The following is a 17,397-nucleotide window of genomic DNA, read 5'->3' as shown; positions in this document are numbered from 1 at the left end:
GTAAAGTAGGCTGATATATGGGAGGCGAAGGTGATTGATAAGTGGGTGGTGGAACTTGATAGGAGGGTGAGAGTGCTTGGTAGTTCGGAGTGGGCTGATACGTGAGTGGAGGTGTTGGGTAAGTTTGGTATTTGGTAGGAGATTTGGTTCTCTGTGCAACCGTTATGGCCCCCACGTCCCTTTTCTTGGACACACCACCGGGCTGTAAGGCCTTATTTGTAGCTTGTAAGGCCTCAAAGTTTGTAACCATACCGCTTTTGATGCCTTCTTCAATTCTTTCACCCAATTGATAATTTCGCAGAATTTGTGGCTCTCGATCATCATTAGTCGTTCATAATATTGCGGGTCCTCAGTTCGGACAATGGATTTGTTCATCTGTTCCTCCTCTAAGGCAGGTCTGACCTTGCAGCTTCAGACCTCCAACGAGTAGCATACTCATGAAATATTTATATAGGCTTCTTCTTTACATTCTGAATATAGAACACACCCGACACATTCTCTATGTTAAACCTAAACCTGTCCATAAAGTCGGATGACATGCCTACCCAGCTTTACCACTTCTTTGGATCTTGGCTGATGTACCAAGACAACACATCTCCCTTCAAACTCCTCATGAAAAGCTTCATGCAGATTCTCTTGTCTTTCCCTACTCCAACCAGCTTGTCACAATACGTCCTCAAATGGACCCTTGGATCACCTGTACCATCAAACATTTTGAACTTCAGAGGTTTGTACCCCTCAGGCAGTTTGACATCGGGCTGTATGCTAAGATCCTCATAGTTCAGCCCCTCAATTCCCTTGCTTCCTTCAACGCCCTAAATCCGGCTAGTCAACTTCTTAAGTTCCTCGGCCAGGTTCCTGATAAGCAAGTCTTTATCATCAGACTCGGGTGTGCTTGAGATGGGTTGGGTGGAGTGTGGCATGGTCTCAACGTAGATGGGGGTGTTATAGTGGGTGTAAAAGTGGTCATTTGTGGAGTTTTGGAGTTCTAAGATGAGTAACGAGGTATTGTTTGGGAGATGGCAGGTGTTGCATTGGATTTTTGGTCGAATAGTGTGATGGTGAGGAGTGGGATGGTTCTGTTGCTTTGGAATATTCTGCGGAGCTGTAGGGTTCTGAGCATCGAGAAAATTGATATCTGGGGTGGTGAGGGAAAATGATAGATTTACTAGATTCCGAACCTGATCAAGCTCTTCTTGGAATTTCAGCAATTTCTGTTCAAGTTGGGATACATTTTCCTTAGGAACCTGAGTACCATGACCATTAGTGTCCTCTACCCGTTCAGTTGAATTCTCTTTCCTGACGTTGTTCAAATCTTCCATCTTGCCTTTGTTCTTATTTTTGACAGGACTAAGAGAAGGAGTGGGTGGAGAGCACTTGGATCTAGTGGAATATGATGATGTTGCGAGAGTGCATGAACTATCCTTTGGGGGAGGGGAATAACAAAACAAAAAAGTAAAAACAAAAAGGTAACCAAGTTAGTGAGGATTATAAAAAGTGTTGCAGTATTTAAACACATAGTGCGGGAATGTAAATCATGTCCTAATTTGGAGACCTCTTTATGCCTGAGGTGGGTCTAGCGACAAATTTATTTGGGGAACTTAGAATGCCGAATGCCTCATTTTATTGATAGAAAATAAGACGAATCCCAAATCGACACTAAACAAACAGGAAATAAAAAGTCACTAATGGCAATTGGCCTTATTACATTTTATAAAGCGAAAGACAAACTCCTATCTACTTGGTTCTTGAAGGACCTTCCCCAGATTCAGCATCCTTGGCTCCGTCGAACAGCTTTCCCAACTCGCGATGTCCCAGCAACAGGTATGCTATGGCTAGATGTCCGCCTTCGTTCCCTTCAGCCTTTTGACAGTCATCGATCCTTTTGAGAAATTTTCTCTCTAATTCTACTATGCCTCACTCCAAGTATCCCAGCCTCTTGTTTGCACTGATAACCATATCCTTCCGTTCCTCAATCAGCTTCTAGTTGGCCTCTTGTATCTCGCAGTGTTCACTATCGCATTCGCGGATCCTTTTGTGCAACTGGTTTTATTTGACTTTGTGCCTCGGCCTTTTCATCTATGATTCTATGACCTTGAACAAACCCAGATTGGCCCAGACCATCATGATTATCTTCCCAGCCTGAATAGTAAGGAGTACAACCAGTATGGTATCTGTCTGGCTCGATGGTGTCCTTCCCCATTACGATCTTGTAGTGCCACATATGCTGAGCTTGACACTTGTAAAGATTATCATCGTCTTGGAAGTGAACCCGAAAATGGCTCATCTTGTCGACCTTGGGTACAACCTGCTTCCTACCAGCTTGCCTCATGACTAGGAGAGGGACGTAAGGATATGTTCCTCTCAGACCGATTAGTATCAGGAAAGGTGCATCTGTGGATCGGGCGATGAACTATTCGGTCGAAAACCACTCAAACATCCATTGAATTTGGTCTTCAGTCAGATTTTCAAAAATCTCGACCCATTCTTTAGCACTCTTTGGCTAGGCGAACATATCGGGGATGTAATTCATTCGTTTTGGACGATGAAAAGCGATGTGTTTCATCCCATTCCCTTTGTTGAATATATTGTCAGTATTCTCCCTTCTGGAGATGTTCCATGAGCCAGAGCTGAAGTAGCAAAATGCAGCCTTCAAAGTGTTTGGCTCATTGTTGACACTTCTCCAAGGCTCGATATATGTCGGCAACGATCATGGGCACGATGCTGAATGGCTGCCCACCAATTCCCTCCATTAGGGTCTTAGTTACCATAGACAGCCTGGTATGGATTCTTGCTTTCTTAATTGGAAACACGATCAGACCCAAGAAGCAAAACATGAAGATGAAAACCTTGCGATGAATGTGCCCCAAGGATGTGATAGCAAACTCGTCAGGGTAAGTACGGTAGGATTTGCTGTGACTGTACCTTTCATACAAATAGTTGAAAGGGATGTAGGATTCCTTTAGACATGTCAATTATGGATTCTTCTTCAGACCCATCATTTTGAGGAAGCCCATGCCCTTGCGGTTCTTAGGCATTAACAATCCTGGAGTTTTCCATACTATACCAGCCAATCCTCTTATCTCCTATAGCAAGAGTGTCATTTCAACGTCCCCAAAGCGGAATACAACACTCTCACAATCCCAAAACAGTGTGGCAACTTCTATGATCTTGTTGTTAGGTTGGATTTCCAGGAGAGAAAGTAGGTTTCCCAGGTATTTTCGGATGAGGGTTGTATCACTAGAGTGAAGATCTTTCCACCAGCTTAGCAGTCTTGGGTGGATGTTGGTGACCATACCGAATCTAGGGACTTCGTGCCTCATATTTCTGCAAAGCAAATAAGGTTAGGCTCTTACCCCCACCAGACTCGACTATTTAATACCAACAATTAGCATAAAACATTTAGTTCTCTAAATAAATGCACAGAACATGGTGATGTCCATTTGGGTTTAGGGAAACCCAGTGGGCTTTGGACAAGGCTATCTTAAAGGATCATTACGTGGACAACATGACTTTCCCGACTAGGTTTGGCCATGATGCATGCACAACTTGAACGAAGTAAGGTTTCTATGGGGTTCTAGACTGGTACCCTTGAGCGGACAACTCAAGAGGGAAAGGAACGGAACCGTCGACTGCACCGCTGATCGACTGGTTTTACCGCAAATATGTCTTTCCGGATTTAGGGGTAATAGTATGGGAAGAGTGCAACCACTCATTATAAGCATTGCTATAGTAATTTTTTGGCACGAGTGGAGTATGATGTTGAGCATGATTATGCAACAATTAAAAGCATGTTGGCACATATTTGCACGTTCAGAAAACAATAAAATACATCAATTTCATAATTTAAAGCAGTAATAAAGGAAAGGAACAAAGAAGACAAGTCAGTTTTGCAGTTGAAAAGAAAATTGAATGCTTAAAGGAATTAAAAAAGTAATTTCACATAAGGAGGTACAAATTCACAAGAACAATCTGAAGTGGTAAAAGCCCAATATCCCTAGTAGAGTCGCCATGCTGTCGCGCCCCCTTTTTCCCTCTTTGCATCGAAAAATCGGGTTTATGACATTTTAGGTATAGGACAATTCATTCCTTTTGGGAACTGGGTTTTGCATTTGAAGAGTCGCCATATAATGATTTAAGGTGCATTAGTACACCTATAGGGTTCAGTTCTAAGTTTGTTTGATAACCAAAGATAGGGTAAGGGCTTGAGATTATCCTAAGAGGAAGGTGTTAGGCACCCCTCAAGATCCACTAGTGTGGTTCTCGGCCAGACAGTTTTCTGTGAATTTGTGCAATTTAGCAAATAGACAAGTATAAGCTAAAATAGTAGGGGATTTAAGTTTAAACACATAAGAGTTTGAAAGAGCAATTGTTAAAAGGCAGATTTTGAAAAGAAGTTGCAAATGAAAAGAAAAGGGGTCCTAGGCTTATTTATAATATGGATGACATCAATGTGATACCCGATATGACACTCCTCAAAAGAGGGGATACACGTGGTATTATAGCACCGGTCATCATATCCATATCTACCCTTCCCACCCCGTCGAGGTATTAAAGCGCAGATTGGTCATGACCACTATTGCATGCTATTACCCGTCTCATTCCTATCAGTTTCGGAGGAACTTAGGACTATTATTACTAAAGGGGAGGGATATTAGGCTGACTTTTAGGTTTCAAAAGGTGAAAAAGCTAAGGCGACATATAAAAACACATAGTACTGCACATTAGGGGAAACATGTAAACAACTAAGAGGCTCATGTATACCTCCTCAAACAGAGCACATAAATAGTATGACTTAAATACAATCAGGGTCTAAATTTAAAGTACTAAGGCAAGGGGTTTAATTGTTGAAGCAAACCAGTTTATTACATAACTCAGATAAGAAGTCCGAATCAGGCCTGCCTGCTGGTTGTAACAATTACTGATTAACAAAAACGGGTTCAGTTTTATTGTCGTGATCACCTAAGGCTTGCCTAAGTGTTTGGGTGAAATCCTATAAACATGATATCTATTACTGATTCAGAATGTGGCAAATCAGTAACAGTTTTAAAACGAGCGATTTGAGATCCTATAGGCATGCTTTTTAAACCGAGTTAATAGAAGGGAAAAGTTGTTTAAAAAACTAGTTTAGAATAATATGAGTTGAACTAATTTTAGACTAGACTGGTTTCAGATTCAATAGATATTGATATTTATTATTACTTATTTTAATTCCTATAGACATGATATCTAGTTGAACATGGAATGAAGCAGACAGGATTTACTTGAGATTCCTATAGGCATGATTTCTATGAAAAGGTACTGGCTTTAAACTATTGGACATGATGCCGGATTATAACCCTTTAGATCCTAAGAGCATGGTATCTAAGTGTGGTAATACACATGCAGAATTTAAGACAAATCCTATAGGCATGTTATCTAAATGCAGAATTTAAAACAAGTCCTATAGACAGGTTCTCTAAATGCAGAGTTAAACATGCAGACTTAAAGAAAAAGTCCTATAGGCGTATTATGTAAATGTTGAATTGATCATACAGAAAACAGATCCTATAGGCATGTTCTCTACCCTTCTAATAGTTAAGCATGCACAATTACCCAACCCTTTTCACTAACCAACTCTAATGTTTATTATAACTTATTACAGGCCAAATAATGAATTACATCAGAAAAGTATAAAAGAAGAGGTTACAACCAGATGAAGCCTGATTCTTGACTTCCTCTCTGAGTTATAGGATAAACCACCTCAAATGCCATTTGTTTCAAAGCCTTTCTCAGACTTGAGTGTGTCAAAGTTGCCTAAGGGTCTCAAAGGGGCCCCAGGCAATGCTTACACCCAAGTTTGCATAACCAGATAGAGATGAGTGCAGTGTGGAAGGGCCAACCCTTATGTGTCCAAGTTCAGAGGGAGCTCATGGGTCCTAAGGCAAGGCTCACACAAGAGGGGTAGAACCTAGGTCTAAGAGTATGGTGGAAGTGCAGGAGTAGAGATTTGTTTAAAACTGGGTTGAGAATAGTAAGGGATAAGGGTAACTTGAAAACAGTAGTAGTAAAGCTAACACTACATAGAATCAGCATTTTTATACAAATGAGTCAGAAGTTTGGGAATACATTACAGGGAGCATATGACCCTAGGAGGGGTTAGGTTTGGACATGCGCAATGCTAGCATGCCCATAAACCAGCCAGAGAACACAACACATAGAGGGGATATGAAGCATATGACCCCAGGGAGGGTCATGTTTGGGTCATGCACAACAATGTCTCATGCTGACATGCCCTCAAACCAACCAAAGAATAAAAACACTTAGGGGATATGGGGTTTGGGATTCATAAGTCATAATAAGTGACTGACAGAGTTCATACATAAGGAAAAACATTAATTCAGAAGAGGAAGGGGCAGATTACAACATGCTTGGTAATGTAACTTGATTAAACACAAGCAGGAAACATGCAAGAGTGAAGGAAATAGTAAAGAAACATGTTGTTGTTGATACTGGAAAATTAACTAGGACATACCAGAAAGAAGCAAGTGCAAAAAAGGAAAAGTAAGCAAATTTCCACAGCCTAGACTTGGCTTTCAGCCGGCTAGACAAAGCAGGAGAGTTTTAAGTGAAGTATGTGTTCTGAACTCAAATGGTTCGTCTCCTTGAAATGAAAAGTATGTAGGGTATTTATAGTTTCGAAAACAGGTGAGAAATAAGGTAATAAGTAAATTTTTAACACAAATATAGAAACAATCTCCAGTTAGAATCAATTACACAAGTGATTCCCTTTAATTAAGGAATCATTGTTTAACGGGTAGTAAAAGATTCAAAATAAGGAAAGAAATTAGTTTAGAGACAGACTGATTATTGCCATAAAAGGAGTAATAAAAGCATTAAGTAAGCTATCAAGTCTAAGTACAGAGATATGCTTATTTTTGGAAAAAGATTCAGTAAGGCAAAGTATCATGGTAAAGGAAAGGAATCAATTAACTTTAAACAAACGAGTGAAATTAGGGTTCATAAAAGAAAAGTTCTGAAATTAGTCACAAAATCAAGATCAATCAAGGAAGAACATGCTTCTGCACTTCAATATATACATAAAGTGAACAGGGTCATCAGACATGCAAGGCCAAACACATTGACAAAAGAGATAATCACAAGCATGCATTAGTAGCAGAAATAAGCTAGCGTTCAGTAGTAAAGCAAACATTCGAAGCATAGTAATCAAGTAGGTCAAGTCACATTGAATCAATAGTGAACAAAACAGAGTATCAAAAACATGCGAAGGTCTTACAGTAGCAGGTAGGGAAACCTTTTGAAAAGTTAGGTTTCAGCCAAAAGTTGAGTTAGAAAGATAGTAAAACTTAGAATCAGTCACATAAAGAAAGAGAGTATGGAACAAGAACTTTCAATCGAGTCAAGTGTTAAAAAAACAATTTCAGACCCAAAGACCTAGGATTTTCAACAACAATCGAGTTCAAAAGATGGTAAACCGTTAAGTCAAGAAAGAATTTAAACAAACAAACACACATCTAACAAACAGCTTCAAAACTCGACTGAGAGCCAAAAGAAATTGGGGTTTTAACATGCTGACTCAAGTAGAAGGAAAGTATAACAAAAAGTTTGAACATAGTAAAGTCATAAAACAACATAGAAAATCAGAGAAGAGATTTTTGAAATAACTTAAAGGAAAACCCTAATTAGAACAATGAAGAGTCGTTTTGAAAGCAACGTTGAAGAACCTTCGAGAAAAATGCTTAAAAGTTCATGGTAAGCACAAATCTAAGGTAGATATGAAAGAAATCAAAAGATCTTAGAGATTAGGGTTTTAGAAAACCCAAAAGAAACGAGAAAGATCTTGAAAGTTAACGATCTGACCAGAAAAGGTCAAGGATTCGCCTCGAAAGGCCATGAATGGCCGGAAAAGGTTGTGGTTGGCCGGAGAAAGGCCATGAACACCAGTCGAGCAAGGACTGGACCAAACTCTTTTGAGGTTTGGTCATGAAACCATAGAACCAAACACATAGAAGCCATGGAAGGCTGGTACAGGTCTCAAATGACCACGAAAGGCCATGTATTAGGTAGGTATTAGGGTGGATTAGAGTGTAGTTTGATGGCGGAGGCTAGGGTTTGTAGGAGTTTCAGAGAGAGTTAAGAGAGAAGGGGAATTCAAGGGCGGCGGTAAGTGAGAAATGAAATAGGTTTAGGGGTTGTTTGGAATTAAATAGGAAAGGGGGAACGGGAGCCGTTGATCAAAATGATCAATGACTGGGATTAGAGGGGTTAGGTGGGGAGTCTGGACTGGGTCGTGTAATGGGTTAGGGGGTCGGGTTTGAGTTGTAATTTGGCTAGGAAATTGGGTTCAAATTGGGGTCAATTTTAGGCTGAAATTGAAAGCCAATCTGTCTAGATTTTAAATAGCTATTTTTCTATATTTATTTTATAAAAAATAGCAAATTAATTTCTGGAAATAAATTGAAAGCACTAAAATGATTTATAACATATAATTATCAATTTAAAATACAGGATTTAATTTTTATAAATATAAACGCAATTAAATCTTAAAAGAGGCTAATATTGCAATTATGTGCAATTTAGCTTTAAAAATACTAAATAAATTTGAAAAAATATACAAAAATTATATTAGCTATATTTTAGCATAAATTAGATTCCAATAAATCAATTACCAAAATAATAATTTTGGAAATTACTTTTGGGTTTTTATGGATAAAATAGGGAAATAAATTAATTTTAAAACCTTTAAAAAATTAAGAAAAAATAATAAAACATTTGATAATACTTATATATACATACATATGCTATTTTAAAGGTATTTTTCATATTGGAAAATATGCAGGGAAAAATTGGGCATCAACAACGCCTTGGGTCGAAGTGACTTTTTAATGTAAGCTGGTGACAATGGCTCTTACGCTTTAGGTCGAAGTGACCTTTTAATGTAAGATGGTGACAATGGATCTTACGCTTTGCCCTTAGGAATATATAGTTAACTATTTTGGGTCAGGTCTCACAATAGGGTTATGACTCGAGCTCATTTTGACCCTCAAGTTTTCAGATTTTAAGCTGGCGACAGTGGCTCTTACGCTTTTGGTAGATGCAACCTTTTAGTGTATGTGGCCCTGAGCCTCATTAGGCTGGGGACAATGGCTCTTACGCTCTTGGTCGATATGACCTTTTATGCAGGCTTTATTTTCCTCTCGTTAAGGACTTTTGAAGTAAATTTTGCATCATTCGTCGTTGGTTCTGGAAGAACCTCGATTTTGAGTAACTTGTGGCGATGTTCGAGCACCTTGGGAGGTTTGGCTCAGAGGATGAGTAGCTCGAAGCCTGTGATTTGAAGCTGACATGGTCGAAGCTCATTTGCCTAGGTCGAGGGTAGCCTGTTTAACCGTTTTTTCTTTCCGAAGTAGATTCAGAGTAATTGAAGGCCTGTGTGGGCTGGCGACAATGGCTATTATGCCTTGTAGAGATGGTCGGGAGTCCCCGATTCGTGTTAGTTCAGCTGGTACAACTGTTTGACCGGAGTCACTTGTATTTGGCTAGAGACTTTGAGTACCGAGTGAAGTAGTTTCGACATCTATATCGACGGTATGCCTTTTTAGGGGTCTTACAAGTTTGATATATAGCTGAAACGTTAGGATCAAGTCTATGCCTTTAGTGAGGTCTTACAAGTTTTACATGCTGTTGAGGTCTTATAGTTTTACATTCCGTTGAGGTCTTACAATTTTACATGTCGTTGAGGTCTTACAAATATAGTTGTCGCCTTATGTAGGTCTTGCGAGACCGAGATTTCCCGCTCGGGGTCTTATGGCCTTGGGTTTTGATAAGTCGTTGGAGATGGTGCTTGAATGCAGTCCCTGAGCCGTCGAGGGTTTCTTGACTCGGAAGCCGTTATTTGCAAACTTTGTATTGCGTTATTGAGGCCTTATTGTTTGGAGATACCAAACCTGGGGTCATGCGATTTTGGATATATCGGTGCCAGTCTCCGAGTGTTCGGGTCGCTTTTGGCCTTGGATATGTTTCATGATTTTCATGCTGACTCATTGAGGGCTTATGAGTTTAGAGTTCTGACCTTGGGGGCATACATGTATTGAATTGTTGACGCTAGTCTCTGAGTATTCGGGACGTCTTTGATGGGGGAATCGTCTTAGTGAAAATGCTGAGTTTCCTTTGGGGCATGAGATAGTTTGACAAAAGGCATTCTTTGATTGTTTGACACAAGTATACATAGTTTCGTTGTCGGGGGACCGACTATATAGGCACAGTTCTTTCGACCGTCTGACCCGATACATCATTTTTCTATTGGGATCATGGGGAGATGCCCTCCAGTATTCGAGATTGATTGCAAAAAGAAGCCTGGAATACATATCGAGTCTTCCTTAGGTAGCACGTGGATGCTGCCTCGTTAAAAACCTTGCCGGTAAAACCCTAACAAAATCCGGCCAAAGAAAAAGAGTGCAATGGATGCTCGAGGATGTTCTTGGAATTTTCCATCGGATTCCCTAGCAATAATATCGTTTTAGCATCGATATGTTCCAATTGCTTTGAAGCTGTTCACCCTCCATGGTGCCGAGCTTGTAAGACCTTTTGCGGACTACTCCGAGGACGCGGTACGGTCCTTCCTAATTTTGGCCCAGATTTCCTTCATTAGGGTTTTGAGTGTTAAGGGTGACTTTCCTCAAAACCAAGTCCCCAATTCCAAAATATAGGAGGTTTTTTCTCCTGTTATAATATCTTTTGTTCCTTTGCTTTTGGACGGCCATTCGGACCAGCGAGGATTCCCACAATTCATCTAGAAACTTGAGGGCTATTGTCATGGCCTCGTCATTCGAGCTCTTAGTGGCGTGTTGGACTCTGGCTCTCGGCTCCCCGACCTCCACCGATATCAAAGCCTCGGTGCCGTATACTAGAGAGAAAGGTGTTTCTTCAGTGCTCAATTTTGAAGTCGTCCGGTATGCCCACATCACTTCTTGCAATATTTCTCTCCACTTTCCCTCGGCACTTTCTTGTTTATTTTTTAGGTTTTGGATGACGGTTTTGTTTGTGGACTCAGCCTGGCCATTCTCACAAGGGTGGTAGGGCGTGGAAAGGGTCCTCTTGATTTTGTGATCCTCGAGGAATTGTGTTACCTTGCTCCTGATGAATTGTTTCCCGTTATCACACGTTATCTCGGAAGAGATCCTGAATCGGCACATGATATGGTCCTAGATGAAGCTGATGACTTCTTTTTCCCTTATTTTTTTGAAAGCATGCGCTTCCACCCATTTGGAGAAAGAGTCAGTCATAAATAAAATAAATCTAGCCTTACCTAGTGCCATTGGCAGGGGTCCGACGATGTACATCCCTCACTTCATGAACGACCATGGCGATAAAACCAAGTGCAGCCGTTCACCGGGTTGGTGAATCATCGGGGCAAATCTCTGGCACTTGTCGCACTTCCGAACAAATTCTTTGGTGTCCTTTTCCATGCTGTCCTAATAGTAGCCTGCTCTGATTACCTTTTAGAACAAGGCATCAGCTTCAGAATGATTTCTACAGATACCCTCGTGATTTTCTCGGAGTACATTATCTATATCTCTCGGCCCCAGACATATGGCTAGGGGGCCATCAAAAGTTCTTCTGTATAAAGTCTTGTTTTCATTGAGAGAGAATCGAGCTGCTTTGGTTCGCAAGGCCTCGATTCTTTTGGGTCCTCGGGCAATTTTTCGTCTTTCAAATAATCAATGTATTTATTTCTCCAGTCCCATGTAAGACTGGTGGAATTAATCTCCGCATGACCTTCCTCGATTAGTGATTTAGATAGCTGGAGGACAACCTTGGGGAGTAGGTCGTCTTCCTCAACAGATGATCCCAGGTTTGCGAGGGCATCGACCTCGCTATTCTGCTCTCGAGGTATATGGACCAAAGTCCATTCTTTGAAGTGACATAATGCGATTTGGAGTTTGTCCAAATACTTGTGCATCCTGCCTTCTCGAACCTCGTAGCTCCCATTCACCTAGCTCACCAATAGGAGTGAATCGCATTTTGCTTCGTTGGCCTCGGCTCCCAAGTTTTTGGCAAGTTCTAAACCTGCAATCATAGCCTCGTACTCGGCCTCATTGTTAGTCAATTTTGCATTTTTTATGGATTGCGTGATCACGCCTCCCATAGGTTGCTTCAGGACTATACCTAGTCCGGAATCTCTCATGTTTGTGGCACCGTCAGTGAATAGGGTCCATACCCCGGAAGACGAGTCTGACTTTAGCAAAAGTTCTTTTTCTACATCGAGCATGAGGGAGGGTGAGAAATCGGCCACGAATTTTGCCTGAATCTAGGACTTGATGGCCGTTCGAGGTTGATACTCGATATCATACCCCCCGAGTTCGATGGACCATTTGGCCAATCGACCCGATAGTTCGGGTTTGTGAAATATGCTCCGGCGGGGGTATGTCATTATAACGCTAATGTGATGGCATTGGAAATAAGGTTTCAATTTTCATGATGCACTTATTAATGCGAGAGCCAATTTTTCGAGGTGAGGATACCTAGTTTCAGCATCCCCTAGGGTCTGACTTCCATAATAAATAGGGAATTGCATACCTTTCTCTTCTCGAACTAGCATACCGCTTAACGCTATCTCGGATATGGCCTGGTATAGATATAGTGTTTTATTCACCTTTGGTGTGTGGAGCAAATCGCTTTAGCTCTTCTAATGCGCGTTGGCACTCTGGAGTCCATTTGAAAATGTTCTTTCTTTTGAGTAAGGAGAAGAAATGATGTCTCATGTCGGATGACCTGTATATGAATCTTCCCAGGGCCGCTATCCGGCCTGTTAGCCATTGCACGACCTTTACATTGTTTACCATTGTGATTTCTTCGATGGCCTTGATTTTATCGGGGTTAATCTTGATCCCCCTATTTGATACCATGAAGCCTTGAAATTTGCCCGAACCTACTCTGAAGGCACATTTCTCGGGGTTGAGCTTCATGTTGTAATTTCTAAGGATGTCGAATGTTTCATGCAAATAAGTTAAATGGTCCTCTATGTGCAGAGACTTAACTAGCATGTCGTCAATATAAATTTCCATGGATTTGCCTATTTGACTCTTAAACATTTTATTAACTAAATGCTGGTATGTAGCCCCTGCATTTTTTAGTCCGAAAGGCATTACATTGTAATAGTAGGTACCATACTTTGTGATGAACGAGGTCTTCTCCCTGTCTTCGGGGTTCATCTGAATTTGATTGTACCTCGAATAGGCATCGAGAAAGGTGAGGGTCTCGTGGCCGGCCATAGCAACGATCAGACGATCAATGTTAGGCAACATGAACGAATCCTTGAGACACGCTTTATTTAAGTCTTTATAGTCTACGCACATTCTTAACGTATTTCCCTTTTTGGGTACCACTACCACGTTGGCCAAACACTCGGGGTATTTTACCTCCCTAATGGACCCTATTTTAGGGAGTTTCATTACCTCATCCTTGATGAATGCGTGTTTTATCTCGAACTGGGGTCTTCTTTTTTGCTTCACCGATTAAAACCTGGGGTCCACACTCAGTCGGTGGGAGGTTATTTCTGGTGGGATACCTTACAATCGGGGAGGTTCTTGATCAAAACAGCTTGCTCCAGATTGTCGATTGTCAATTTTGTTTCATCTGACTCTTCGGGAGCAATAAAGGTTCGAGGAGCGAGGAAATCTTCTTTGTCATCCTCGGGGGTCTTTGTGTTCCCAGACTTGTCCGAGGTCGGGAGTACGGGGGTCAGCTCCCCTTGGTAAACCGTGAACATTTCTTTTGCTGCTCGCTATTCTCTGTATATGGTCTTTATGCTGTCCTTTGTCAAAAATTTAATCATCTGGTGCAAGGTTGATGGTACTGCCCTCATGCTGTGTATCCACGACCTGCCAAGCAATGCATTACGCCTTATGTCCCCATTGATGACTTGAAATTTTATGTTCTGAACCGTGCCAGACGTGTCGACTGGGAGGGTGATCTCTCCTTTTATTACTTTGCCGGTCATGTTGAAGCCGTGGAGGAACCAAGAGGCGGGTATGATCTAGTCTAGTAACCCGAGCTGCTCCACTACCCCTGACCTAATCACATTGGCCGAGCTGCCTGGATCCATGAGCACACGTTTAACTCGGACGTTGTTTAAAAGAAATGAGATTACCAACACGTCATTGTGTGGTTCTGTCAACATCTCGAGATCTTCTTCGCTGAACGTGAGGGTGTCTTCGACCACGTGGTCTCGGATTGGCCCTTCTGTAGCGGAGGATATTTTTGTCCGCTTGATCATGGGCCCTTGGAAAATGCTGACCCCTCCAATAATCATATGAACGACGTGTTGAGGGGTCTCTTTTTGTGCCCAGGCTGGCACAACCACAATACTTTCTCCCCGGTTTCCCAGGTAGTTATTTTCACCTCTATCCGATAAGTTAGGAATTTTAACCTGAAATTTGAAGATCTTGGACAAGAAAAAGCGTGAAAGATAACTTGCGTTGTGTGACGAAACCAGCAAGAAAATAATTACTATTATTTTTAGCCCCACGGTGGGCGCCAAACTGTTTACCGCAAAATTGTAATAACAATTAAATTTATTGATGGGACTCTAAAAATACGTGATCCATTTTTATGCTAGATTGTTATGCAGTTGGTGCTAAGCGTGTGAGATTTAGAAACAAAATAAAGTTAAGAAGAATACTATAATCAAACCGGTAGGATAGCTATTCGGGGTCTCGGGCTTGCCGATTCTGGGCCTCGAGGTCGATCCTGGGCTCGATTACGAGCTATAGAGGGGGTCAAAATATGACTAACAATTATGATAAGGTTGATGGAGGCTCTTTATAGCCAATGATAAGCAATAAATAATGAATAAATATGAAGACAATATGTGAAAGTAATAATATCGAGAGAGTGTATGAGAAAGCAAAGAAAGTGTTCTTCTAAATTTCTTGTGAGGCAACAGAGCTTTCAAGAATGGTAGGAATGCCCCTTATATAGGAGAGGAATCATAACTTAGTACAAAATATATTAACTACTCAGAAACGGGGATGGGACATGTAGACATGATGTCCTGACGTCCTACGTTGGGTCTTGATAGTAAGCCTCGACCTCAGTCTCGAACCTCGAGAAGCACATTCGCGGGGCACCATATTGATGAGAAAATTGGGCACCCCTGATTTTACCGTACACAAACATATAGTTGGTTAATGCACGATGTACATAGACCCCCATTGGTTGCATCAACTATGTGTCCCTGCTGCTTCTGGCCTGATTCTTCAACCTTTTTGGTAAGGATGCTCATTTGTGTCATTAGAGTAGCCATATTTTCAGCTATGGAGTTAGCTGGGTCTAGAGCCACTGAGTGCACCACAAGAGTGATTGGAGAGTTTCTTGTTGTCCATCCTGAGTTCTGTGCCATCTTGTCAAGCAGGATCTTGCTCTCTCTGAATGTCCTACTAAAAAATGTTCCACCTGCTGAAGCATCAACATTGGCTTTCAAAGTATCTGCTAAACCCATGTAAAATCTCTGCCCCAACATCTGCTCCAGAATACCATGATGTGGACATGTAACCAGCATACCCTTGAATCTCTCCCATGTTTCATGTAGCATTTCAGTTGGTCTTTGTTTGAAGCTCAATATCTCATCAATTTGCTGAGCAGTCTTGTTGGGTGGATGCAATTTGCTCAAATATTTCTTGACTAATTCCTCCCAAATAGTGATAGAGTTGATAAGGAGTAAATTAAGCAAAGTCTGGGCTGCTCCTGTCACTGAGAATGGAAACAACAACAAACGTATTGCTTCTGGTGTCACATTGTGCTGCCTCTACGTGGCACAGATTGACAGGAAGTTCTTTAGATGCTGCTGAGGATCTTCAATGTATGACCCAGAGAATAGTCCCTTGTTCTGCAATAGATGTAGCATGTTATTTGTGATCTGGAATGCATCTGTTTGTATATGAGGGACCACAACAACAGTTGCTAAGTTGACAAATGTGAGTTGTGCCAAGTCATATAGTGCTACTTCTAGCACAAGAGGTGCCACACCGTGATCATTTGGGTCATGTATGTTGTTTCTATTATTTGGGTCATTCACGTTGTCTTCCATGTCTGGTTCAATGTTTTCGGTTGAGTTCTGTTGTTATTTGCTTTTCCTGTTTGCACGATTTAATGCCTTGAAGACTTTCTCAGGATATGATAATGCTTCGAGAAATTCTCTAGTTCTTGAGGAGTTTCTAGGCATGCACCTGTAACAACCACGACTACAAACGTTAGAATTTCAATGGTCAGTTTAAATTAAAGAAAATCGACTACACAAATAATGTTTTGCACTTCTTTTTAACTGCAATCAATAAGACCGTTAATTCCCCAGCAACAATGCAAAAATTTGATCACGCCCAACTATGCCTTATAAAAAGGACAAAGCGGTCGCTGCAAATATATCCGGGTTAACAAGTCTGGAGTCGAATCTCACATGGAATTAACCTATCAATCACAGCTATTAGACTCACATAAATTCACGTATTCAATCTTCACAGACATTTGAGTAACAATTTGGGTGTTTATTAACTAAATATTATGTAATAAAAATGGAGTAATGTAAGACTAGCTATAAACTGATTATAAGCAAGAATGAGAATGGTCTAAGGTTATGATTTCCCCTCTTTTATGTTTGCTATAAATTTGCCTAAGTCTTTTCTATTGATCATGAGCACTCTCACTGTCGTAACTCTCTTCCGAGTAATTACAACAATATACTAGACATATTCTGCCAAATTACGCTAGTTGGCCTTAGTTAAAGCTCACTTAGATCGCACCCAAGGTTTCGTTATCCCTAATCCCACCTTTAAACCCTTCGTATTGATCCCTCATATACGTTAGGAGTGGTGTTGTTCAACAACTAACTAAATATACACTCTCTCCCGAGTAATACATACTAAATAGGCACAACCGATTGAGGGACCTTCAATTAACAACAGTCACAATATAGTTGAACAAACAGAGAAATTATTAAGGCAAATCTATATCAACATATCAGAAATTCATCCTCCAAGAGGTTCCATGAAAACCCTAGATTAAATGTTTAGCTATGCATAATCATTTTCACAATCATAAAAGTATAATTCATCATTAATGATCAAAACAAGAGGAAGAAAGATAAAACTCTATCTTGAATCTTCCGCCTTGCCTCTTGCCTCTTCTTGCCTTCAATAATCCTTCAAAAACCTTGATAAACCTTGATACCTTCTCTTTGGGTGGCCTGGGATTCTTATAGATTAAGAAGAGTTGCCCCCGAACTTACGAAATTACCCCTGAAAATAATGTTCCTCGGAGTGTCGAGCACGGTTGGACCGCACATATTACATTCTATTATGCCTGACGAGCGCGGCTTGAGCGCGGCTTGAGCGCGGCTGC

The 17,397-nt window shown here is 40.9% G+C and overlaps 1 non-coding gene across 1 annotated transcript; it reads left to right on the top strand.

The window, feature by feature from the left end:
- Positions 1-15,533: 15,533 nt before the first annotated feature.
- Positions 15,534-15,639, top strand: LOC138882415 (small nucleolar RNA R71). Its single transcript, XR_011404020.1, has one exon. It is a non-coding gene; the product is annotated as a small nucleolar RNA R71 (small nucleolar RNA).
- Positions 15,640-17,397: the final 1,758 nt, after the last annotated feature.

The sequence above is a fragment of the Nicotiana sylvestris genome, chromosome 11, assembly GCF_000393655.2.
Source record: "Nicotiana sylvestris chromosome 11, ASM39365v2, whole genome shotgun sequence".
NCBI lineage: Eukaryota > Viridiplantae > Streptophyta > Magnoliopsida > Solanales > Solanaceae > Nicotiana > Nicotiana sylvestris.
Note: the sequence above shows the minus strand (reverse complement) of the source record. Positions and strands in the feature narration are given on the sequence as shown.